This window comes from Saccopteryx bilineata, chromosome 5, assembly GCF_036850765.1.
Source record: "Saccopteryx bilineata isolate mSacBil1 chromosome 5, mSacBil1_pri_phased_curated, whole genome shotgun sequence".
Classification (NCBI taxonomy): domain Eukaryota; kingdom Metazoa; phylum Chordata; class Mammalia; order Chiroptera; family Emballonuridae; genus Saccopteryx; species Saccopteryx bilineata.
The window spans coordinates 89,346,195-89,374,179 of NC_089494.1; the positions used below are offsets into that span (position 1 = coordinate 89,346,195).

At 40.1% G+C, this 27,985-nt stretch overlaps 1 long non-coding RNA gene across 1 annotated transcript in view; it reads left to right on the forward strand.

Annotated features, from left to right (window-relative positions):
• The window catches only part of LOC136338633 (uncharacterized), a 40,109-nt gene extending 12,518 nt beyond the window's left edge, over positions 1-27,591 (forward strand). The window contains exons 2-3 of the long non-coding RNA XR_010731989.1: positions 1,418-1,578; positions 27,302-27,591. This is a non-coding gene — a long non-coding RNA (uncharacterized lncRNA). The remainder of the gene's footprint in view (positions 1-1,417; positions 1,579-27,301) is intronic.
• Positions 27,592-27,985: the final 394 nt, after the last annotated feature.

Below are 27,985 nucleotides of genomic sequence, written 5' to 3' on the forward strand. Positions count from 1 at the left end.
TATTTTTGATATATAGATACAGTAGTTCTCTTTTCTTTAAGGACACCTATTAATCTCAGTTTTGTAATAAAAAAGTCATTCATACACAACTTACAATAATATGATGATCTCCTCCCACCATGGATTCATCAATTCACTTCTTTGACGTACTAAAAGGTTATCAAAAGCAAAACTGCTTTGCTGAAAGCAAGGGGGTCAGTGAAAATCTATATTCTGAAGCTGAAACCTCAGCCCTTTTCCCTTGTCACATATCAGATGCCCAGTAGACATGTGACGTCATATCGGTTTCCTCCAGCTTCTGCAGTGAAGGACCCCAAATTGGTTGGCTTAATAACAGAAACTTATTTTTTCACAGAGGGTAGAAGCCCAAAATCAAGACATCCTTCTGGAGGGCTCTGAAGAGGACTCTGTGTGGGGTCTCTCTGCTCCCTTCTGGTGGTTCCAGAGATCCTTGCCATTCTTTGGCTTGTAGATGTGTCAGTGCTGTTTTGCCTCCATCATCCCATGGTTTTCTCCCTGTGTGTCTCCCGTCTCCTCTGTTTTCTCTTCTTGCAAAGACAGGACACCAGTCACTGGATTAGGACTAATCCAGTATAGACTCATTAAAACTAATCACAAAGACCCTATTTCCAAATAAGGTAACATTATGGGGTCCCAGGTGTCGGAACTTCAAAGTATTTTTTTTTTCAGGACACAATTCAACCTATAACTCTTCCTGTTGTAGGAGTTTGGGTGGTGGGCTTCCTCAAATTCTCCTAAGCCCTTTCCAAGCAGTGCTGGCCTCCTGCCTTTCAAGTTTTCCATTTTCAGAATCAAAATCTTCAAGCAAACATATCCAAAAAGCTCTCTTTTCTATGACTACTCTCACACACATTAATATATTTCACTTTTGAGTATGTACTTGAAAAAAAAAAACATTAAAGCATTTCCTCATGCTCTACGTCCAACTCACACAAGTCTTTAAAATCTGCCAATCAGTTTGTCCATTGTACAGGGATTTAGGAATGTAGTAACTTTCTAGTTTCTCTTTATAAGCCTAAGCTGAAACTTGAAAGGAAATCTGGAGTATAAAAATAGCATTTCAATTATTTAGCAAATTACCTTTTTTGTTAAGTATCCTTCATTTTCTCACACCAATACATGACACAAAGGTTTTATCATGGATTTCCTTAATGATAGTCTTTGCCACTCCAGGCCACGAATGTCATGTGTGTGCATGAGTACATAGTGGCAGTGGTAGTCTCCCACAGACTTTTCATCTCTCTATTTTATAATTAAAATGCAAGGACTATTGGGTGATAAGAGTTCTGAGTAAACAGCCTTTCAAATATGAGCCAAATTTCTACTTTTGTTTTGTGAGTTGGTCCTATTGGGAAGTACTAAGTGGCTAACGTTCTTGCCTATATTTCTTCTGCAGGTGTCACATCTTGTAACCAGCCACCTTCAAATACCCTGCAGGCGTTTGTTCCCTTTGAGCAAATACCATTCTCCAAAGAGCCTTTCTGCAGGATAAAACATGCTCCACACAATGTCCATTCCTGATTCAATGAAGAGGCATGAAGAACATTCCTCTCAGAGGTAAATAAATGATCTAAAGTATAAAGGAAACAAAATTTTGCATTTTTCCCACTGGCTGCCTCTTATCAAAGCGGAGATTCTTATTGTTGCATCATTAACAACTGATGGTGCACATTAGTTAATTTATTGAAGTGAAAAGAAAAAAGGGAGAAATAATAAGTGTTTTGGTCAACAGACACTTGAGCCTTTTCATGCAACCAAGTAAAAAAGCCTGGAGAAAGATGTAATTTTCTGTATTTCTGCACTCTTTGCCTGGGGCAGTGCAGCCCCTGTCTTTGAACAAGGTCAGGTGCATTGTGCAAGCCCACTGTTTGAAGAGCATTGAAAGATTCCTGGAGGGCGTGTATCCCCAGTAACAAAGGGGTTTATGGGGGAGGAGGAGGGACCCCACACAGGCTGCTTCTTTAACTTCCAAAAATAGAAGCCCTGCAGGCTCTTAACTAGCTGGGATGGGTTAACACCTGCTCCAAGAAAGAATGTACGAGCAGCTCTCTGGTCACAGGTAGGTGACTTCCTGATCGGCAGGACTGGAGGCCCTTCCATGAGGAATTTCTCCCTCTCCATATTACTGGGAACTGGAGAGTAGACAACTGCACAATATTTTTCAAGTTGAAAGGTCAGTAAGCATTAACAGTCAAAGCACATAGCTGGAAAAGAAAAAGCCCAAAAGATGTCCAATATGTACATATTTGTCAATTGTATACAGCTGTCCATTTTTATATTTCAACATTACTTTTGGAGATATAAATATTTTTATTAAGTCTTATAGGTTACTTGATGAAGGAATTAAGGAAATTTGAGATGAGTAGAGTAAATCAATCTGATTATTTATATTTATTGAAGCTTTTGGTGTTTAGCTACCAAAGAATGTGTCATTGGAAAATACCTTAATAATACATCATGGTTCCTGCTTTTACACAACAGATTATCTTGGAGAGCAGGACATAAACACATAACATTCCCAACAAATCAATAAGTACCAACTTGTATAACATACCACAAGTGTTAACCGAAGACACAAATGCTCTCAGGCTCTGTCAAGTGGAGGAACAATAGGAGTCAGTCATGGTAGAAGATGCAGATCTTACTCCTGAGACTTGGAGTTGGATGAAATGTCACTTACTTATAATTTCAAATGAATTAATTCAGACTTTTATAATGATCAAAAGGCAGTGAGGTCACCTTTCTGCTCTGAACACATAACAATGACAGATGAAATATTTTAAAAGCAGGAAGAGGGGGGGAGGGAGGGAAGGAGGTAGGGAGGGAAGGAAGGAGGAAGGAAGGAAGGAAGGAAGAAAGAAAGGGAAGGAGGGAGGGAGGGAGGGAGGGAGGGAGGGAGGGAGGGAGGGAGGGAAGGAGGGAGGGAGGGAGGGAGGGAAGAAAACTGGGAAGACACAACCAGGCTCTGGTACAAGATAAAATCTCCATGGACCAGACACAAAAGGAAGATATACATGGTGGGTCATCTGAGCTCTGGAAGTAGGCACCAATGACTGGGAGCTTGGTCCCTGTGGAACGAGGAGTTCTAAGTGTGAATGAGACTTGGAGCAGTCCCAGGCTTCCTGTTTGATGCCAAAGGCAGACAGGGCTTTCCACTCTACCAGGAGTATGGCTTCAGATGAAGCTGTGAGCCTGAGAAGACAAAGGGAAAAAGATTAAGTGTTACAGGATCTGAGCCAACTGCCTACAGTCTGTAAATGAACCTGCCATATTCCTCAATTGTCCCTAGGGGCAGTACTTCCCCAGCTGAATTGTTAAATCTGGTTCTGGTTTAAGAGGAGAAGGGCTGAGTTAGAGAACCACCAAATTACAAGGGGAAAAAATGTTTGGAAAGGTTACTCGAAATGAGCTTGCAAACCAAAATTCCAAAGCATAGGAAGAAGGACTAATTTCTGGAAGGACAGCCAAGAAACAAAAGACTTGGAAGAATAATTCATTGTAAATGAAATTTATTTTAGAGAACAGTCTGAAAAGATGCCTGTATAAATTTGTTGAGGTTGTTCAAAGAGATATATAAAGACATTTATGATTAAAGAAGTAAATTATGGAACTGAAATAGGCAGAAATAAAATGAAAGTGAAACAAATTAAATCATTTCCTGAGTTCCCACATTGCTGAAAGGACTGGGAATCCAACCTTGGTCACAGTCAACTCTTTCACCTACTGAGGAAGAAACCAAAAACCTCTGAGGCTTCTCTAATATTGTAATATGAATGGAATATCTCTATCATTAGCCCATCCTGGTCACTGCTGATATTCTTAGTGTCCAGATTCTACAGTTGCCCATGGTGACTTGAGTTACAAGGGGCAAGGATCACGCTGAGGCTGAGAGCCGTTCTGTTTAAGGCTGAGCCTTCCTACCTGCGTCCACTCAGAAGTCATGTCACTGAAACAGCATGACAACAAGGAGGAGGAGGAACAGTACTATCACTTCTGTGTTTTAAATGCCCTGGTTCTCAGACATTACCCAGAAATTTTGATCCCCTAGACCTGGGTTGGAGCTTAGAAATTAATGTTACTAACAAACTCCTCTGTGATTCCCATGCTGCAGACCCAGCAGTTGGTAAACCCTGAAATTGTTTGCAGTACTTGATTTTCAATTGATGAAACCAGGCAAATCGGAGAGAACAATGCTTCCCCAGGTCACACAGCTAACTGTTACCAGAATAAAACCAAATTCTTTTATTTTCTTCTTATTTTGGACTTAATTTCTTCTTCCTTTTCTAGTGTCTCAGGTAGAAGCTGAAGTCATTGATTTGAGATCTTTCTTCTGTTCTAATATAGGATTTTAGTGTTATAAATTTCCTCCAAGTACTTCTTTAGTGGAGATCCAAAAATTATAATATGTCGTGTTTCCATTTTCATTCAGGTCAAAACACTTTCTATTTTCTCTTTGGAAGTATTCTTTGGCCCATAGAGAAGTGTGTTCTTTATTTTCCAAATATTTGGAGCTTTTCCAGATATCACCCTGTTATTGATTTTTATTTTAATTCCTTTGTGGTCAGAGAACACACTGTGTATGACTTGAATCCTTTTAAATTTATTGAGACTTGTTTCATAGGCCAGAATATGGTCTCTCTTAGCAAATGTTCCATGTGCCCTTGAGAAGTATGTGAATTCTGCAAATAGATGGATGGAATGTTCTACAAGTGTCAATCAGGTCAAGTGGGTTTGGAGTGGTGGCAAAGTTTTCTTGCTGATTTTCTGCCCACTTGACCTATCAGTTATTGAGAGAAGGGTGGTGAAATGTGCAACCATAATTGTGATTTTGTCTATTTCTTCTTATAGTTTTATAAATTTTAGTTTCATATATTTTGAAGGAAGTTCTGTATGAGGTTTATAAATGTTTAAGATTGATACATTCTCCTGTTGAATTGACCCTTTTATCACTATGAAATGCACTTTTAGAAATCAATGGTAATATCCTTTGTTGTGATATCTACTTTGTCTAATATTAATACAGCCAGTTCAGCTTTCTTTCAACTAATATTAGCATGGTATATCTCTTTCCACCCTTTTACTTTTAACTTATTTGTATCTTTATATTTAAAGTGGTTTTCTTATGGGTAGTATATGTTGGGTCTTGCTTGTTCTATCCAATCTTATTGTCTCTACATTTTAATCAAAATGTTTATTTTTATTTAAGGTGATAATTAATATGATTAGGTTTAAAATCTACCATCTTACCATTTGCTTTCTACTTGTCCCCTTTTCCTGTCTTTCTGCCTTCTCTTGGATTATGTTTTCTGGTCTCATTTTATCTCTATGTTCATTTATTTAAATATATCCTCTTGTTTTATTTTTTAAGAAGTTTCTTTAGGGTTTATAGTATATATCTTTAACTTATCAAAGTCTGCCTTGAATTGATATAATTTCAGTTCACATTTAAGAACCTTAAAAATGGCATAGTTTTCTTTTTCTCCTTCTAGGCTTTGTGGTATTGTTCTCATAATTTGTGCTTCTATCTGTATTTAAAACCTCACATTACATTATTATTTTTGTTTAAATAGTTGATTATTTACTAAGGATATATAAATAATAAGTAGTTAACAATTCTGGAGGTCATCATTCCTTTGTGCAGATGCATATTTTTACCTAGTATCATTTCCCTTCTATCAAAAAGACTTCCTTTAATATTTTTGTACTGTGGTTCTACTGGTAGTCCACAAGTAAATTGTATTCTTCATTTTTGAAATATTTTTTAATTGTGTATAGAATTCTGGGAGAACAATTTTTCTTTTAGTACTTTAAGTATATTTTTCCACTGTTTTTTCACTTGCATTGTTTCCTATGAGAAATCTGTTGTCATTCTTCTATGTAATGAATCTTTATTCCTTGGCTGTTTCTAAGTTGTTGTTTTTTATTACTGGTTTTGACCAGTTTGATTATTATGTGTCTTAGCATAGTTCTATTTCAGTTTCTTGTGCTTTTGATTCTCTAAGCTCTTTTCAACTGTGGCTTTATAGGTTTCATGAAATTTGGGGATTTTCCAGCTATTATTACTTCAATATTTTTTCCTCTTCCCCTGTCCCTTCAGGGACTACAATTTCACATTTACTAGACTGAAGTTTTTTCATAACTCACTAAAACTCTGTTCATTAAAAATGAACAGAGTTCATCCTCTATGTTTCATTTAGAATAGTTAGTATTCCTATGTCAGGTATATTTTATAAGAAAAAGAAAATTTTCATATTCCTATCAAATATACCTGATCAAATAATAATACCTTTTTAAAAACAATCACTAACTTGATTTATTTGTAGCATTATAAAAAGTTTCTTTTAACCTCTTTATAAACATTTTAGAGACATTGTTTGCATTTGTTCCACTAAAATAAAATACATTTATAATTCATTTGGAAAGGAAACAGTTGTGTCATGTTATGTGAAAGAATCTGACACTGGCTTAAGGTTACCTCCCTGATGCTTTTATGAGGAGCAGGAAGACAAGTCAGTTGCCACAGGAGCATACATCTGATTACTAGCCCTTCATCTGGGCAGAGCCTTTGGTCCATTTAAGCACCATAGGCACAATAGTGTGGGGCCTTCAGGATTTCCAAGGGCCTGTGAAAATACTTGATATGTGGGAAAAGAAATTGGTTCTAAATATAGAAAAAATAATCTCAAAAATGCAACAGGGAACCTGTGACTACAACTCAATTTATATTTTTGTATACAATTAAATATGGGTTGTCAGTTAATTTTAATATGCTTGATATGATGTGAGTGGGATATCTGCAAGAGTACTCAGGTCTACTGAGGGCCTTTAAAATGTCCCATATACAGTATTGAAAATCTAGAGCCTGACCAGGCGGTATCATAGTGGATGAGAGTCAGACTGGGACATGGAGGACCCAGGTTCAAGACCCTGAGGTCTCCAGCTTGAGCGCGGGCTCATTGGATTTGAGCAGGGCTCACCAACTTGAGCCCAAGGTCGCTGGCTTAAGCAAGGGGTCACTCGGTCTGCTGTAGCCCCCCCCCCCGGCCCCCATCAAGGCACATATGAGAAATCAGTCAATGAACAACTAAGGAATCGCAATGAAGAATTGATGTTTCTCGCTTGACCAGGCAGTGGCACAATGAATAGAGGGTTGGACTGGGATGCGGAGGACCCAGGTTCAAGACCCTGAGGTCGCCAGCTTGAGCATGGGCTCATCTAGTTTGAACAAAAGCTCACCAGCTTGGACCCAAGGTTGCTGGCTCGAGCAAGGGGTTACTTGGTCTGCTGTAGCCCCACGGTCAAGGCACATATGAGAAAGCAATCAATGAACAACTAAGGTGTTACAACGATAAGTTAATGATCGATGCTTCTCATCTCTCTCCGTTCCTGTCTGTTCCTATCTATCCCTCTCTCTGTCTCTGTAAAAAAAAAAAAAAAAAAAAAGAATTGATGTTTCTCATCTCTCTCCCTTTCTGTCTGTCTGTCCCTCTCTGTCCCTCTCTCTGACTCTCTCTGTCTCTGCCACAAGAAAAAAGAAAAAAAAGAAAAAAAGAAAGAAAGAGAAGAAAAGAAAAGAAAATCCAGAGAATTAGTCAGTGTTGCTGGTCACCTTTGCTTAGAAATAGTGATAAATTCCACTAAAAGCACATTAAAGGTGGGTTTTTTTTTCCATTTTACCAAATGGTACTGAGGCTTATGTTATTCTTAACTGGATTACATTTTTTGTTTGTTAAATTTGCTTTGCTTATTAAGCCAGTTCTCAAACAAAATTATAGAAATCTACGTCCCAACAGAAGTAGGTCTTTTTGCAGTGATCTTCTGTTGAAGACTTGCTAACAGATTCGAATTTCCCATGACTTCTGGATTGCAATAGCACCTATATTTTCTAATTTTTCTAAATTAACTTAAATTATCTTCTAACACTTTTCCCATATGATGAATGAGAAGTTTGATGACCAGGGCTTCATCGCTACACTTGGATGTTATCAGAACCCTAAGCTTATGTCATTCAGGAAAATGGAGGAGGTTTTATTTTCCTTATTTCACAGGCCTTTAAGGATTGAAAAATAATTAGTACTTTCTATAGTCCCTTGAACAATCCTTCCACCCTCCCCAAGCTCAGGGCCCGAGACTGTGCTGCTTAGTTCCCAGTTCCAACAGCACAGTCACTCCCATCTGAGGGCTGTCATCTCTAGAACACCATATTGCCGCCACCTCCTTCCTTTGTCCAGTTTCAGGAAAACTCACCACACTTCGTGGCCAGGCTCCATTCTTCTTCCAACCAAAGAATGGCACTTCCCCATTTTGCTCTCTCTCAGACAATGCAGACTATTCCTTTGATGGATCTAGAACAGTGTTTCTCATGGTGGAATTTAAAGAATACTGGTGATCCCTGGTAACCCATCAAATAATCTGCACATATTTTAACAGTCTGAGAAGAGAAAAATCGTCCAAGAAACTTTGTCTCCACCCAATTCACAAATTGAAAAGGGAAGGTTAGTTAAGACTTTTACAGATATCCCATAGTTCCTTTATAACAAACCCATGCTTACTAAGAAGACTTTGATCAAATAGATGACAAAGGGAGTGAGTTGAGACATAGTCTAAGAAAAGACTAGTATAAGAGTTAAATCCTTGGTGGTCTTGTTGGTAGCATTGAGCATTAGCTAATGAGAACTCTTCCAAAGGTCAAGAAGATCTCCTAAAGTGATATCACTCAGATTGCTATCTTTGTTTTCTTCAATTTCCTCAACAAATAGAGTGCAAAACATTCTGGAGTGAAGAAGAATCCTCAGTACTCAGAAGGAACAGTAAACACACCTCTGGATTTTGAGTGTGTGAGATGAAGAGTCCAGCTTGATATCACTTAAAAGGAGAAACATGGTTGATGGTAAAGGAAAACATGTAATAAAATCTACTCTTTTTAAAAGCTGCCTGTCACTAGTCTTCATGAACATCATTAGACATTTTAGGAAAAGCTAGGAAGCATTTTTTAAGAGGAAAGAATGAGTTTAGTTAGTGAGATAAAAGCTACTGGTAAAAGCTTAAATTAGCACGTTTTTCCCCATGGTAAACCTACTCAGTGACACTCAGATTCAGCCTAACAGAGAGAAGCATTAGTATACTCCTGTCTTTCCAGACATTAAGGCAACCAAGAAAGTCTAGTGTTAAGAATCATAAACTACTCTCAGAGCAATACAACCAAGTAAAGGATTTTTTTTAATACTTCATGAGCTGCTTCCCCAATAGTTTCCTAACAAAGCTCTCCTCTGTAGTCAGCTCTCCTCTCCCTAACTGTTTTTGCTTTTTAATCTATATACGCAATTAACACCTTATTCTACCCAACTCTGTTCTCTCTAGTACTTAACACCTTAGCACTTTATTTTGGCAGTATACAATATAGTTAATTATCACATTGTCTTCTCACTAATTGCTATTTGAGATTTTGTTTCTACAAATAAATTCTAAACTTCTTCTGAACAAAAACTGTTGAAACTCTTTGGCACACCATAAAACTAAACTAGGCCTAAGTACCTTATAACTACACAACTATACAGTCAATAATTAATTGGCCCTTAGATTTAAACCACACATTAAAAATAAGCAAAAACTGCGGTGTTTCTTAGTCCTTCCCAGTTAGATATAACCTCAGAGTACTGCACAACAGATGGTGTATTTGTTATGAAATCTTAGATTTTTTTAGAAAATACTGCTCAGAAAAGTACAATACCTCAGGCCCAGAAAGAAGGTGACTTCATAGAAGAACAAAGCTAACGTGGACTTTCTCATAGATATGGAAAGTTTTAGTTCTAGTTTGAGTTCTCACACTGGATTGATTAGAGTAAAAAGGATGGACTCATTTCTCAGACCTGACTGGAAGAGTTAAATTTGGGGAAGGTGGGAGACTGAATATACAAAGAACGTGACTCAGGTCAGGGGTCTTCCCAAGAAAGAGGAGTCATCACTCCACCTGATGAAACCCTAAGTGTCTGTCACTACCTTCAAAGCACAGAGTGCACAGCCTCATGCAGGCCCCAGGTCCTATCTGCTCTATGATGAGAAGAGACAAGATCACTGAACTGCAGGCAGATGACTTCAGTCACTGACTGACTCTGTCAGGCTCACTTTTCATTGCTTTAGAATCCTTTTGTGAATAACCCGAGCTCCCTTCCTTCCCTTCCTGTCTGGTTTGCATCACTGACAAATCCCACTTTTCTTCTCTTGAGAAAGACATTCTTCCTGGGCCCTGCCCATGTGGAAGAGCACATTCCACTTCAAGATGAGCTGGAATGCAGCCTTCATCGTAAAACAGTTGTAAGTGGTTGAGATAAAGCACCCAATAAAGCAGCCGGAAGGAGAAAAAGGCAGAAAAAATGTGTGCCTTCTTATGGATCAATTCTCCCCATCCATCAGCTGAAAAGAAAAATCTGGGACATGGCTTAAAGTTTTCATTAAAATGCAATTTTGGATTTGTACCAACAATGAGATATTTTTCTTACATATCTCTAAACAGCCTTGCTGTGAGTTTCAAAGTTTCTCTGTGACCAAATTCAATGGAGTTGCTCTTTCCTCCTCTCCTTGATTGAACCCAGAGCTTTGGGAAGGGCAGCGAAGTTAAGCCGAAATGAAATTGCCAAACTTATGGTTTTCAAGTAAATGAGATTTTCTCTAATGCTTACCAACTGTCACCAGGTCAGATGGATTTTTCTGCTTGAGGACCTTTGATGCATTAATTTCCCCACTACGGTATTCCTCTGAAAGCAACCCCAGCAGCCATAAAAACACAAAAAGAAAATGCATAGCATAACTGGCACGCAAAAAGGCAGTAAGGAATAAAAAAATAAAAAGTGAGAAGAGGGCAGGAAGAGAGAGAGGTCTTTAGACAAGCATGTGGTCTGCTTGGTTTTCAACTCAGAGCTCAATCTACCAGTAAATGGCATGATGTGCCTAGTTTGGGTGGGCTGAACTAGAAATCCTGAAAGAAAGCTGCATATTATATTTTCTTGTTTCATCTAGTGCAGTGATTGAAAAAAAAAAGAAGCCTTTTCAAAGCACTGAATCCGCACTATATAAAGAAGCTGATAGTGGAGCTGCCCTGGCCGAGTGCAGGTCCCATCAGCAGGGCATTCTCTCTGCCCCACAATAGCAGTCCCTACAGACTCCACGCAGACACAGGGTTAGAGGCATGAAAGCCTGTAGGGGTTTTAGTGATCCAGCAAGTGGTAACGCAAGTATTAAACTTCTCTGAATACAGATGCTTATCATCTACGTTAGAGGGCCAGAAGATATTCTCTCTAGTGTAGTCATGCACAATTTCTTATTCAATCCTGTTTCTGAAGCTAAAAATTAGTATCTCTAGCCAGGTGGTGTCGCAGTGGACAGAGCGTCGGCCTGGGATGTGGAGGACCCAGGTTCAAAACCCCGAGGTTACTGACTTGAGTGTGGGCTCATTTGGTTTGAGCAAGGCTCACCAGCTTGAGCCCAAGATCGCTGGCTTGAGTAAGGGGTCACTTGGTCTGCTGTAGCCCCCCAGTCAAGGCACACATGAGAAAGCAATCAATGAATAACTAAGGTGCCTCAATGAAGAATTGATGCTTCTCATCTCTCTCACTTCCTGTCTGTCTGTCCCTCTCTCTGTCTCTGTAACACACACAAAAAAATTAGTATCTTTTTTTTCTAATTTTTTAAAATTATATATGTTGGGGTGATACTGGTCAACAAAATTATACAGATTTCAGATTTCTACAACACATTATCGGTACAGTGTATTGTGTGTTCATCACCCTAAGTCAAGTCTCCATCCATCACCATTTATACCCCTATACCATCCAGTATCATTTTTAATAGATAGCACAAGCCTTTTCACTTACCTAATTTATCTAACTGCCTCATCTTCTTTCCTTCAAAAACCTTTTCAACGAATGTTTATTGAATGTCTTTCACATCCAAGGCATTGTCTAGTCATTTAAAAAGTATAAATAAGGGTAAGAGTAATAGTAATAATAATAATAATAATAATAATAATAGCAAACACATATATAACATCAACTAAAGACCACATACTGCTCTAATATCTCTTTATGTATATCAATATGTATTAAGTCATTCAGTTATCTAAACAACACTTTCAGAAAGATGTGATTATTATTTCCATCTTACAGATATGAAAACTGAGACACATATAGAGGTTAAGCAATGGGATCAATGTCACATATTTAGCAAGCAGTAGGGCTGCGATTTGAACCCAGGCAGTCTGGTATTTGAATCTGAGCTTTAAGCATATTTGCTTTATGTGTGTTGCCTATGGAGTTTATCAGTATACTTTCATTCATCCTATTATCTATACTACAAAAGAGAATTTACTGCTCCTATAGCTTTCTAAGTCCTTCTTCACCCTTTGGAACTTAAAAAATAACTGTGCACTGTGTATATATGAGAAATGCTAAGGACTGTGTCTTTTCCTCCCAAATCACTCCTTGAATACCAACTATTTGTTAGATAATTTATATCAGCAATATCATTAATTAAAAGTGAATTTTTCTAGGTAGATTTTTAAAAATTAAGACTTTTTTAGAATCACTTTTTAAAAATGATTTATTTTGTTAAAATCACTGCACTAGAGCATTTTGGGGTTCACAGCAAAATTGAGGGGAAGACACACAGAGATTTCTCATATTCCCCTTGTCTCCAAACAGGCAGAGCCTCCAGAGTAGGTATTTGTAATCAACAAGATAACTGAGGGTTAGAGGAATTAATTTGTTCACAGACTTCAATTAATAAGAATCAGTTATGACCCACACTCATCTCACCTAAGGAGTAAGTGCATGTTTTTAACACTTCCCCTGTGTTGTCCATTTTGGTTAAGATTGGGAAGTGGTCAAAGTACTCATTATTGTCTCTAATTAGTATCATTAGTACCATGGATCCCTTTCTCCAACTTATGTCTGTTACACTCTTAATGTTACTAGTTGATCCTTACACCTGTGTATATATTTTGCAAAGCACGTCTATAGCCTTTCACTTACTGACCATCAGTCTCCTAAAGCCCGAAAGGTAGACAAAGGGCAAACGCTGCTCTCACCACTTCGTGTTGTTAAATGAAACGTGGTGGGTTAGAGACTTGTGCACTCCAAGCCCGGTGGTTTTCCACTGCTCATCCTGAGCCCTGAGCTCTGGCCTGCTTAGAAATATCCACATGTCTAAATATTTATGATCTCTTCCACTCATCAAAATGCACCACAGAGCTTTGATGACTTGCCTAAAACCAAGAGAAAACAGCAGAGGCCTGAGCCAGTTATGAAGCTGGACAAGAATAAAGAATATGCCTCAATTTAAGTTGGTTTTCACTTCTCTTTCCTACCAAGCCAGCAAACAAGAAAAGTGCAAATAAAATACAAAGATAAAGGGCAGAGTGAGTGGTTCCTTCCATGAAAATCAGTGGTCCAACTGGCATTAGGGTTCTGCAGTGTTGGAGGCCTGGGCCCCCCAAGCTTGCAGACTTGTTATTCAGCAGTGCCCTGGGGCAGGCCGGATACACATGTGAAAGCCAGTCCATTACCACAGAAGGAATTTCTTGTAGCACCAGTCCTACTTCTGAGTTCTATCACTTACTGGGTCACTGGGCCTGCAGCAGGCCTGGTCATGTCTAATAAAATCATCTCATGTGTGTAGGAGTAAAGCACATTATCCTTTCTAGGCTGTGGCCTGGTGGCTCAGTGGATCAGCCCTTCATGCTGGGGTCATGGCCCCAGTCAGGACAACAGTACACAACAAAATGGAACAATGAGTTGATTCTTTTCTTTCTCCCTCTCTCTGTTCCCTCCTTCCTCTCCTTCTTTCCTGAGTCAATTGGGAAAAAAAATTTTTAATGTATTATTCTTTCCAGATGTCACTAGGTGTCCTTGCTTGGTATAAGACTGTGGGGATAAAAAATGCCACTGCCTAAAAATTTTGTGGTTTTTTGGACAGAAAGCCTCTTGTTATACATGTTCATTGGTTTTCTTAATTATTCTAGAGTACTTGAAGATATTTAAAACAAATGCTCACCAAATTCTTAATTTTGTCCAAATGAATGTGCAATCCCAGTTATTTGGTAAGGAATATTGATTTTGCTGGAACTTGGTAGACCCATGTCAAAGAACTTGAATCATATGTACAATTAGGGCTCAGACATTACAGTCTCACTGGAAGGGCTAGACAGCCTTAAAAAGAAGCTACAGGAAGTAGGAATTGAACATTTGGAGAAAAATCACCTTGAGGGAAGATGCCTGTCCAGTGTGGCCAACTGAGCAAGAGGAGCCATCACTTTGGTTCTGGGTAGTGGTTAAGGGCCTCATGCGCCCACCCAATTATAACCCACCTTGGCCCCACAGTCTGGGAACTCTGTGAAGTAGAGGGATGGAGAATCAAGAGCTTTGTTTTAAGAGGCCCCACAGCTTTGGTAAAGGAAGGCAATCTGGAAGACCTTGTCAAGCAAAACAGAAAGGACTTCCTTAGTGAACGGTGGGGAAGAGAAGCATGATGGTTGGCAAATCAGTGGAAGTTGGGAGCTGTGTGACCAGGAAGCTGTGGGCAGTGTGGAGATTGGTGGTCTGTAGAGAGCATGGGGCATGATCAGTATAGTTCCAGCTCCCAATGGTGTTGTAGACACAGTTGGTCCAGAGAAGAACTGGCAATAATATGGGTAGCAGTGAGGGCAATGCCCATGGGGTAACCAACTGTCAACAGAAGGATGAAAGTGGTCAAAGCAAAGGTAGAGGGTCTGCAAAGCTGCCAGCAGAGACCCTGATAATCTGTGAGACAAATCCCAGCCTGGTGACTCCATTTTGGATCTTAAATTCTAGAGAAAGAGTAAAGAGGGAACTAGGGACATTCACATGGCACCTGTAAGCACACCTGAAGATTCTTTACCACTAAGGGAGAGGGGATCATAGGAGGAAATCATACATCTTTCTAGTTAGGTAGAAGTCATACATCTTGCTAATTAGGCAGCCAGGGGCTTTGGAGCATTGAGAGTTGAACTATTACTACAGAGGTAACACATATACAATGATTACCGTGTGAAGCCTGGGACTTGCAAAGTACATGTAAAACATTTGAGTCTTAGTCCAAATGAATGTGCAATCCTCATCATTTGGAATGGAATGTTGATAGACTTATGTTTCAGTAGATAGACCTTTGGAGAACCTTTTGAATTCATGCTCTTCCATTGTTCTTAATTTGTCTAACATTTATGGAACATCAATTATGTGCCAGAGAGTAGGAAACATATATGTACAAATATATATACGATATAGTCTCTGACCTCAATAATCTCCGGTTAATGTGGAACATGATTAAATAATGAACATGATGTCAGATCAGTGGTGTCACAGGTGAGGTGGGCTAAGTGCAGGAAGGTGAAAAGGAAGGACCTAGGCCAAGTTAAGAAAGGGAGCACAATGGATATGCTACACTGGTCTAAACAGTCACAAATTTGATCAAACAACAAATGGGAGGAAGGTTGTTGGATCTGTAAGGACAAATGGAGAATGCCCAGAACAATCTCTAAGCGCAACCTCTCTCTGCTCCGTAGCCTAGAAGTTTGACTTCTAAGGACTGTAACCTCCTCTGTTCCCTGTCTTTCAGTTTTGAATTGCTAAGAGGAGCTGCCAACAGGAAAGGAAGCAAGAGAAGTGTTTATGTCGCCAGATCTCCCTCTCTGCCCAGCGAGAGTTCAACAACAGCTGTGTCCCTGTATCCAAAACTGCAAAGCCCTCCTAAATTCCAGCGAGAGGAGGGAACAGTTCCCAGAAGGGGCAAGTTTTGCAGCTTCCTACTGTTTCTGGCCCCAAAGTAGTTACCTTTCTTTACTGCCCGTACCTCCATAGAAGAGTTCTTTGAACTATCTTCTATCACCTTTTCCAGTGCACCATCTGTTCCCATTGGGCCCCTGCATGGTGAGCATTCTAAGCATAGGGGAGAATGTATACAGAGGAGATGCAAAAGGACATAGTTCAAAAGGTTGAAGGAGAAGCTCAAGAGGCAGACAGGAGTTGTCAGGGGAGCCTCATGTCCCAGGAATAAGAGACTTATCCCAGAGATGCTGCTAATTCTACTAGGGTTTATGTGTGTGACTTTTCTGGTGATTTCCTCAGAATTCCTCAGAACCTCATATTATTATGACCTTAGATTAAAGGCATTGCCCTCTCACTGAACTACAAAATAAAGCCTTCAAATAATCTCGTTAAGAGGTAATAGAATTTCTTCTATTCTCTACTAAGAAGACCCATGAATTACTCTTATGAATGAAGACACAGGACTTAGCTGAAGGAAGTAATCTTTCCCTCTCAATGTGGAAAATCCTTAAACAAATCGTCCACTGATAGATGATCCAGAATTAATAGCTCCCCCAGAATTAAACATAAAGGGAAGATATTCTTCTTCCCTTTTAACAACCACTGAATTAGCTTGGAAACATGAGCCAGTTAAGCGTGGTTGCAAGCCCAGAGAATAACAGTTATGTTTCATATTCCTTCTCAAACTGGGGCCTTCAAGCCAGCTGTGACTAGAAGGAGAACCAAGTGAAAGAGAAGACAGTTCTATATTATTGAGCACAGCACATTTAACATGATAGGATATTGTTGGTGGACTGATTACTCTAAAACAAAAACACTTAGATAAAAGTCCACCCAGCCCTGAGACAGATATTGTGAATTGGCTGAGCCAACACTCATTCCCAATGTCTTTAACCCTTCTCAAACTCTAGCATGGAAAGTAGGGAAGTTAAATATTCACTTTATCCACTTCCTTTGCTGAATGGATATGTGAAGAGATTCTGGCTAATGCAATGTAAGTGAAAATCTGCTAAGCTTTTTGAAAAATCTTTTGCATTTCTGATTTAAAAAGGGACATTTGCAGTTGGCATCATCTCATCTGCCTTTCTTCTTGACTGGCACATGGAAGGGCTAGCTGAATTAGCAGCAGTCATCTTGCAAGCAAGAGGCAATAACATTCTTTAAGGACAAAAAGGATACATAGAGGTTGGGTCCAAAATGGCATTGCTGAGCGATTAAAAGAAGATCACTGGATTTCTATTTAGATGCTATTTAGACTACTGTTAGTTGAGTAATTGGTACTTACAAATAAATTAATTTTTAACTAATACACAGGAATCACAGAAAACCCACAGCTATTCCATACCTTTCATATCTCTTTTAGAATTATGCTTTTTAAAGAGAATAGCATGTACTTATATAATGAGCCAATATTTTTTTTCCAGAATGACATCGACATGTCTCTTTACAGAAATTAATGTTGTGGCCCTGGCCAGTTAGCTCAGTGGTAGAGCATCAGCCTGGCATGTGGAAATCCTGGGTTTGATTCCCAGTCAGTGCATACAGTAGAAGTGACCATCTGCTTCTCCACCCCTCCCCCACCATCTCTCTCTCCCTGTTCCCCTCCTGCAGGCATGGCTCGAGCAAGTTTACCACGGGCACTGAGGATAGCTCCATGGCCTCTCCTCAGATGCTAAAATAGCTCATTTGCTGAGCAACAGAACAGTGGCCCCAGATGGGCAAAGCATCACCTTACGGGGGGGCTTGCTGGGTGGATCCTGGTTTGGGCGCATACAGAAGTCTGTCTCTGCTTCCCTGCCTCTCACAGAAAGAAAAAGAAAGAGAGAGAGAGAGAGAGAGAGAGAGAGCGCTTAGATTTCAGGGTCATCACTACAATGAGTTTTGAAAAAGATCTTCCCCTCTCCAATCCCTACTCCCTCTGTCACATTCAATTGGAAAACCCCAACCACAGAGGAATCCAAACATTCCCTTTTTCCTCACATTAAGGTTACACTTGAAAATCTTAAATGTGCCCTTAATCCTGCCTGAAAACCTAACCACATGTATTTAAGGCTTACTTTTCCATTCTTGGGGGTAATATTATTATGCACGCTTTTCTTTTTTTTTTTTTTTTTTTTTTTTTTTTTTTTTTTTTTTTAGAGAGGAGAGAGAGAGACAGAGAGAGAGAAGGGGGGAGGAGCTGGAAGCCTCAACTCCCATATGTGCCTTGACCAGGCAAGCCCAGGGTTTCGAACCGGCGACCTCAGCATTTCCAGGTTGACGCTTTATCCACTGCGCCACCACAGGTCAGGCACGCTTTTCTCTTCTGAAAGTTCCCATTCAAACTTCTCCCTCATTCTTATACTTTACTAAGAAACCAGAAGTTAGTGTTTGGCAGTCCCTTCCAGTCTCTGCAGCTGCTTATCTTCTCTGGGCTTCAACTGAGAAAAAAAAGTGTTAAAACTGAGAAAAAAGTTTTAAAACTGAAAAAAAAAGTTATTGCTTTAATTAAAAGCATAGCCCTTTTTGCTCTGCCCCTGCTATTAAAAGTGGTTTTTGGACCAGCAGCACCGACATCACCGAAGAAACCGTTAGAAACGCAGACTATCAATCCCCCCACCACCATTTAACAAGCTCCCCAGTGTCCTTATACGCACTTGTACACTAATGTTTGAACAGCACTCCTCTTTGTCCCTTCTTAGGAATGATGTGCCCCTTGTCATCTCGTTCTCCTGAGCTACCATTTGCTTTTCTCTACTGACACACTAGGAACGAGAGGGTGCTTCCTCCCTCCTCAGCATGAATCTCTGCCTCACATGGCGCTGGACAGAGTAAATACATAACGAACAAGCTCACTCATCACACTGTCTCCATTCTTCCAACTAAAGAAGAACTGCTTCTCAGTTTGTTTCATACCAATAATGACCCTACAAAAGAGTTTTAAAACTGGGATGAAGACATTGGAGAAAATGTCTTAAAAGCTGCAAGAAATTTTCTGCTTCTCAAGAGATAGAAGAGTGTTTTCAATCTCTGGGGAAGGCAGTTTCCTGATTTGGGAGGACAGTTAGAGGGGCCCTTTACTTTCACATTTCAGAAAGCAAGGTCCAACCAAGTTTTCTTTGGGTAAACTTTGTAGTCATTGCTGACCTAAAGAGAAATGTTTTAGTGTGCATACCAAGTGCTCCAGGTGATCTGAACCACCGACTATAATCACAGCACAGTAGTGGATTTGCTCTCTCCTTTTGGTGGGTTAGGAAATGATGTTTTATCATACCAACTCCATATTGAGTTTGCTTGCCTTTGTCTCTTATTCTTTCGAAGACGTGGTACATTCTCTTGTATGTAGAAGCTAAGAATGCAGAGGCTACTATTATCAAGAACTGATATATACATCAATTAATCTTTCACCCTGTGAGGCAAGTACTGTTTTTGTCTCCATCTTACATATGAAGAAAATGGAGACTCATTGTGGTTACTTTGAGCTGGGGTATAGCTACTTAGCAGGAAATCAGAATTCAAAGGTAATTCTACAAAGCACTAGGGTATGTCCTACCGAGGCAGCATTAAGCAGAGTGGCATGTTAAGGAGTGACCTTTACCTCTTGCTGGGAGAATGGCTCAGAGCAAGCAATGGTAGGACTGGCCTGCACTGGCACTCCACTGAAGGCTGAAAGCGCTGATGTTGGGCAACACGTGCTGAGTCATTACGCCACAGGGACCAGGAGCAAGACCACACTCTGCGGGTGCAGTAGGCTTTCTCTATATGGAGAAGGCATCTCCCCCATTACATGTCTAAGAAATAAGTGGCTTTTGGAACAGGAAATAAAGTCTGGAGAAGAGGGCCCCAGGCTGAAGGAACTAAAAATGTCATCATTTCCCTGCGCCTTGGCACTGAAGGCTGGGCAACGTGGAGGGGCCTGGCCTCTCTTTTTGTGGTCCAGCTGAGAGTCAAGCAGGGAGCCTCCAGACTGTGGGCTGTGGCAATAGCCAGTCCAAACACGGTTGTCAGTTGTGGTCTGCTCACAGTTGTGGTGTCCGGATCAAGAGAAGGAGCTTCTCTCCCGTTTGAGAAGGAATGATAAGATGCAGAGCAGCCCTGTACCTCACCAGCAAGATTGTATTTGATGCTGACTTGAGGGAGACAGGGTCCTGGGCTTTGAAAAAGTGCTAGAAGCAGTGGGGAGGCAGCATGACAGGGACACAGACTGCCAGGGACCTCTCTGAGGGATCTGTTTCTGAGCACTGGTTAGAGAGCATACTGAAGGACCAGATATAACCAGGGACACTTTAGAGTTTTGTCCCCACCTCTTGTATGACATGAATCTAGTCCCTCTCATTCATAATACATTATTTAATGTATATGAAGTTATATTTCTAGCCATTGGCTAAGTGAGACCTTTTCCTGTTTAAGGTGATACTTCTTGACTTATCACTGGCATTTTGTACTTATAGTTTAGTCAGAAATCTTTCAGATGCTGTGACAGACACCGAACTCAAACTAGCTTATGCAGAAAAGGGAACTTATTGGCCCATGTGCCTGAAAAGCAGGGGCTGGAAGCCTGAGGCTCAACCATGTCTTAAGGACTCGGTACAGCCCTCTCTGTGTCTCTTTCTTCTGGCTTTGCTGTTCTGCGTGCTGGCTTTGTTCTTAGGTAGACTCTCCCATGTTGTGGCAAATGTAGTCTCTATCAGTCCTAAGTGTTACTCTCCTTACAGCTAGTAATCACAAAGGAAATCTAAGAAAAGGTCACTTTCCTGAAAGTTATCACAAAAATACTAGAGAGGATTATGATTGGCTTAGCTTAGGTCACATGGCCAAACTTGAACCAATCAGGGTTCAGGCTAACAAGATGGGGTTTTTTTGTTTGTTTGTTTGTTTTTTTACAGAGACAAAGAGTGAGTCAGAGAGAGGGATAGACAGGAACAGACAGACAGGAAGGGAGAGAGATGAGAATCATCAATCATTAGTTTTTCATTGTGCGTTGCAACACCTTAGTTGTTAATTGATTGCTTTCTTATATGTGCCTTGACCGCGGGCCTTCAGCAGACTGAGTAACCCCTTGCTGGAGCCAGCGACCTTGGATTCAAGCTGGTGGGCTTTTGTTCAAACCAGATGAGCCTGCGCTCAAGCTGGCGACCTCGGGGTCTCGAACCTGGGTCCTCTGCATCCCAGTCCAACACTCTATCCATTGCGCCACCACCTGGTCAGGTGGGATGGGGTATTTTGGCTAACCTAAACTGGGTACCAGAGGAGGTGAAGACCATATGATCAGATCACCCTACCAAATAGAGTAAAGGCAGCTAGTTCCTGAAAGGAAAAGATACTGAAATGACAAAAAGTAATTTATGTCCCTTTTAGTGAAGAACACATAATCAGTTGATAATTCAACCAACAGCTTTTACCTGTGGGAAATGGAAATGATACATAAATGTGCAGACACAGGGGTGCAGAGGAATGACTAGAAAGAAGGAAGAAAGATCCTATGAGTAGAAAAAAAGAATGACAAAAAACAGAAAAGGATAAAAAATGCATTGATTGCAAAATAAACAAAGCCAAGCACACTATTGAATATATGCCACAAACAATGTAGGTGCCCATGGTTTCTGGAAGATATAGAAATGAGTCCTAGAGCTGAGGCCCTAGGATCTACAGACCAAGATAATGTCATCCCCTTTAGCACCATGGGAGAAAATAAGGCTTTTTACAGAGTGGAATTTGAGTTAAAAAGAGGAAACGTGCACAAGAGAAATTCACAGATTTTAGATTTGTCCTCTATTATTTCCTGAAAATTAAATTTCTATGCAGAATATTCATATTTTAAAATATTCATAGGATTTCTGGGAAAAGGATATTGGCCAACAGTGGCCACTTTACCAGAAGCAGGATACCAGCAGGATCTATACATGATCAAATTTAAGTAGTGTTTGCATGTAAAACCCAGCAGAGCCAAAACAAAGAAAAAAATCTACATGTTGGTAATGATCTTGAGACATAGTCTGGTGAAATCTTACCAAAAGTTTTCAATCAGGTCCAGAACTGCTCTCTCACCAGTCTCTGGAATAACAACTTGGCTATAGAATCCTGTTACAGATAAATATCTAGAATTAAGACAGATTTCACAGACCAGAACCCATCCAGTAGCAAGCATGTGTCTTCACTTCAGAGTCCCTTAAAAATAAGAAAAAGCAAATAGAGAATGAAAAAAAAGAGTTTAGAATATATTGCAACTGATGCCTTATTTTGCAAAGAAAGAACTTAACATAGTAACATGTGTTGACTTCCCTAAGGCACACGGTAGCCACGGGACTCTGATGGCTCATAATCACATGAAAGAAGGATGCTCACCATGGCTTTAGCTGAAGGACCAACAGGAAGATGTACATTATTCTCAACATTTCCATTCATCATCTTCCCCCATACTCCGCCTGTTCCTTATCTGTAGCCATCTCATCTATAGCATCTGTAGTGCTGAATTCTCTGCTCAGCAGCTCTCTCAGCTGACACACATCTAGCCATGTTAAAAAAAGCAAAGTCAAATAGGTGAGGAGTATCCACTGAGCTGTTCGAGTAATAGAAAGGAAAAGGGCAGAATACAGATGCCTCTCTCTCTCTCTCTCTCTCTCTCTCTCTCTCTCCCAGCCCCTCAGGGGACTAATCAGTTCCATAAGAAATCATCAAAACAACTATTGCATTGAAACTTAAACACCAGCTGTCATCGCTGTGATATCATTTTCCAGGCGCCACTCATCTTTCAACTTTAAGAGATAGGACACTATATCACTTGGTCCTGAACACAAAATACTAATAAATACCTCACCTTGCAGATTCATTTTAATCAGCCCTGGCTTGAAATAGCTGTTTACTAATTTTGCATAATATAATTAAATGCCTAAACACTATATTTAAGAAACATTAAAAGTATCACTTATCCTGATGGGAGCTGGGAAATTCCAAATTTAGAAAGTCTCCAACCCCTGGTGTTGTGAAAATAAGATTCTTCATAAGGGTGGCAAATTGGAATAGGAATTAGAAAGTACAATTCCCCTTTTATTAAATATTATGATACATGAAGAATACAAAAGGAAGGAGCTCAGGGAGGCTTAGACTTGGGTTCAACACTTCCTCCCTTAGTGAATCCAGTCCACAAAATCTAAATTTGGTATTAGAGTTCAGAAGCTCCCAGCAACAAGGCTTTGTAGAAAAAGAGAAAGGGGTGTGGTAAAGCAAGGTAATAATTTCTTCCACTTTCCAGACTACCCATTTCATCTCTGTTATTTGATATCTCCCACCCCTCCACCATCAGGTAGGAAACCCTAGGGTCACCCTTGATCTCTCCCTCTTCTCTAATGCGTACCCTTGGCAGTCTCGTGTCTGAACATTCCTATCCATTCCAAATGGCCTTTATCCTCATGAGGCTCATGTCAACGTCATAATTTATCTGACTCATTGCAAGGGTCTCTCAACGATCTTCTTCCCTCGAATATCATTTTAATTCAGTCTTTGCTGTTTATACTACCTAATTAGCTTTTAAAATGTTGTATGTTTCATTCTCGAATCCACCAATATAGCTCAAACTCTTGTGGCTGAAATCCCAATTTTCAGGCCTGTTCTTAATATATTTTGAATGCTCCTCTATTCTGTCTCAGTCAAATCAATCTACTACTTTCTTAATAGGGTAAGTAATTAACCTAACAGTGCTTGGTACCTATAAGGATGAGAAATATTAGCTTAACCTATTTAGAATAAAATAAAGCTATTACACTCCTAGACTTTTGCCCATGTCATACTCCTACCACCCACCTTGCTACCTGTTCAAATCTGATCTCTCTTTTAGGAAATCAAGTTCATGTCTTCTATAAAGTCTTCTTCATTCAGTCCACTGTGGTTATGCTTTCACTAAACTTATATATCAACTGCCTGTTGAAGGCAATAGTTGGTTTCCTCTCGATGGAAGAAGCTGGGGTATTTATCCACCAACTGATGCTCTGGAATTTTGGCCTGCCCCATACATGGATCAATAATGTTTTCAACCAGGAGAACCCTTAGATGGAAAGCAGCAGGTCTTGCCGTAGAAAATTGCAGGATATTACCTAAGGGAACAGTGAGTTCCCCAAAACATGGGAAGGCACAGCCTTTCATGGTATCAGGTACAGGAAAGCTTCCCCAGTGAATTTTCTGTGTTTCAGATACACTTCTCCCTGCCCCTTGGTGTAGCAGTTACCCTCTCCCTTCAGGATGTAAGTGTGGGTAACTCCTTTCTGTACCTGCTAGACTACTGGCATGCAAAATAAGTAGGCAGCAGTGGATTTGTATGATGTTCTGTGGAATATTAAGATTATTAAAATCCTTTGGGATTATATTCTGTCAGACAACTGGACAGTTAACTTCACCCTGAGGCATGAATGCAAACTATAATCGACCTTTGAGCAATGTGGGGCTTGGAGTAATGACCCCCACCAGTCAAAATTCTGCATATAACTTTTTTTTTTACAGGGACAGAGAGTGAGAGAGAGAGAGAGATAGACATACAGAAACGGAGAGAGATAAGAAGCATCAATCATCAGTATTTTGTTGTGACACTTTAGCTGTTCATTGATTGCTTTCTCATATGTGCCTTGACCGTGGGGCTACAGCAGACTGAGTAACCCCTTACTCAAGCCAGTGACCTTGGTGAGCTTTTTGCTCAAGCCAGATGAGCCCACGCTCAAGCTGGTGACCTCGGGGTCTCGAACCTGGATCCTCCGCATCCCAGACCAATGCTCTATCCACTGCGCCACCACCTGTTCAGGCTGCATATAACTTTCGATGTCCCAAAAACTTAGTTGTCCTTTGGTATCCATGGGGGTTTGGTTCCAGGAACCCCCAGCAGGCATCAAAATCTATGAATGCTCAACTCCCTTAAACAAAATGGTATAGTAGTTGTCACTCTTCATCCATGAACTCCCAACTGCAAATTGAAGATAGTACAGGTATGTATTGATAAAAAATTTGCATGTAAGTGGTCCCTCACAGTTCAAAACCGTGTTGTTCAAGGATCAACTATACTTTTGATTTCTACTTCCTGATGCAGCTTGAGAGGTGTGCATATATGTTCTAGTAATGATACTGCATTCAGCACAGTTACATGAAGCTACTAGTTGATCAATTTTATGGTAGTCCTCCATAATTTGCCATGATCTACCTGGATTCTTCAAGGACTACGCTGGCATATTAAATGCAGAAACCAGTGTGGAAAACTCACGGAATACTCAGGGTTTCTGCTTTGTCTGAAGCTTACCTACACAATCTTTGAAATCCTAATGGAGATGGTAGGAATGAAAAACAAAGTTTCTTTCAACTGGCAAGAGTGGGAGACTTGGATCCACTCTACAGCATTCTATTGTTTTGTTTTGGGATAACCATCACAATTGACTATTGATTCATGCAAATGATAAATACTATTATTATAAAGAAGGATTTGGGGGTCCTCTGGCTATATGTTGCTGAACTGTTAAAGAGTTTATCTATGTCAGAAGCTGAGAACAATGGAGGTATACAGAGCTGGGATCTCAAAGTGTGAAGCGAGAATGGGACAAGCCTAGATCCCAATCTCACTCAGGAGGAATGATGGCCATCATCTCTGGAGCAGATGAGAAAAGCTGCATCTTGACTGTTGAGGCCCTGCACTTGGTATTAAGGCTAGATGACTCAGACTTTGGGGAATAGACTTGTGGGTTCCGATATCTTTTTTTCTGGTGGAGATAAAAAGCCAGAGTCAGGGCGTTCCCTGGGTGGGGACATGCCGTTTCTACTTTCAGTCATCCCAGGAAGATTCAGCCCTTTGGACAAGATAAAGACTAAAGAGACAGACTTCAAGGAACTACTGCTTTGACAAGCAGATAAGCATATAAACAAATGATTATTAAAATAAATAATTATAAGCAGAACAGGAAAAGTGGGTTGTCATTATTTTCATCACAAGTTTAGCTGCCCAAACAGCTTTAGCCTTAAATCCTATGAATCAGTTCCACACAACCTATATCAAGAACCCACACAACTAGAAAGCAACCATTTTGCTCTACAAAATCATCTACAAGGAAATGGAAACTATATCAAGAAGAAATAGGCTAAAGTCTAGGATAAGAAATGAGCAAAAGAGATAAAAACAGAAGCAGTGGTTATGTTGCCTTTACTCCTTCAAAAATCTTTGATGGAAAAAACCAACTCTAATTGAGGTCACATTTATATTTATATTAGTGCTTCCTGAGGTGTTAAATAAATACCCAGATATTCTCCCAGTGTTTTCCACACTGGTTTCTGCATTCATATATCAATGTAGTCCTGAAAAATCCAGGTAGATCGTGGCAAATTATGGAAAACCACCAGGAAGTTAATCAAGGAGTAGCCTCACTTGGAGCAACTATGTTGGGTGCAGAATCGTTACTAAATAATACCAGCCTCAGGCACTTGTTTGGAGGGAAAAGTCTGCTTCCCTGGTCATAACCCCCTCTTACTGTTCATGAGATCAGTGGGGGCCTTCATATGGCATTGGATTTCTAAGCCCCATCATCAAAATAAGTTTTTTTCTTCACATTAGGGAACTTTATTTTGCAACATTATTTGATTTGCTATATCCTATATCCATTTATTTCCAAGGCAAATGTATCTACTAAAAATAGTTAGAAAACCAATAGTCCATGCAATGACATAATCACCCCCATCTACAGAGCATATGTTCTTGGGCCCAAAGGACACTCTTATTATTTTACCACCACTGGAACCATCCTAATTATTGCCAACTCTGTTATAATAAAATGTAAGTAAACTAGTCTTATCTTTATATCATAAAATAGGTGCTAAACATTACACCTGGGGATTTGGTACCTTCTTTTCACAAATGTGTTCCTTTTCCCCTTTGTTCACAGTGCTGCCAAATGTTATCCTTTAGTCTGCAGCTAATGGATAATGCCTCCACTCCATCTATTCTCAGAAGCTGTGGCTATCATCTAAATGAATATATGAATTAAATTAATGTGCAATGAGTGCCTACAGTGTCCTGAACTATATTAAAAATGAGAAGTGATGGCCCCAAGGAATAAGTTCCTATTTTCTTTGAAGTTCAGAATCTGTGTAAGGAATAGATTAAAACCATCTAGTACATAGTTCAACTCCCAACTGTGAACTAGAAAAATGGATAACTGATAAGAGTACTTTACTTTCATTCTGGGATTTATTGTTTTACTACCCTGTACAAGAGTGGATGAAATTCTGGAAATTAATAAAACTGTGGTCAAAATAGCAAAACTACGGTCTTTGCCAGGTCGCTCAGTGGATAAAGCATCGTCCTGGCACACCAAGGTTGTGGGTTTGATCCCGGTCAGGGCACATAGAAGAAGTAATCAATGAGTGCACAACTAAATGGAACTAAGTGAAACAACGAGTTGATGCTTCTCCCTCTCTCTCTCCTTCCCCTTTCTGTCTCTCAGATCAATGGAAAAATTAAAATAACATACCACAACGTGAAGCTCTGACTCAGCCAAGAAGGTGTTCAATTGCTTCTTGGCAGTTCCTGCCAGGCTGAAGTGACTGTCACTGTAGCAGCAGAGGCCCACAAGAAAAAAATGCATGCTCCGAATGGATTCTGGAGAGATCGTAATGAAAGGATTCTTTACAGAGTTTGGGGATGTTTAAGGAAACTTATAGGCAAAGTTGAGGATCCCAAGGATAACACCAAAGAAAGTCATTACCACCGTGAAAATGGACAGGAAGAGGGAGAGAACAGGTAATTGAAGTATGAGTGAGCTGAGAGAATCAGTGGGGGTTCATGTGGAGAAGCAACTGTACTGGGCGGGGAGGGAGTGGGCCGTAGCCACGCACAGAACGGCAGTGCTGAAGCAGAAGGACCCGGAGAAAATACTCTAAATCTCTCCGTCCTCCTGCCTGGTGATCTCTTAAATTGTTTCACATTGGCCCAATCCAACCAGAAACCAGAGATCAATGGAGCCCAGCTGATCAGGATAGTGGGAGGTGGAGAATGGATTTGGGGAAAGGTAAAAGGTGAATAATCAACACAGTCACCTTCTAGACCAGAGATTTTCAACATTTTTCACACATAAACTAATTACTATAATTTTTCAGCACACCAAAAATATATATATTTCTGACATATA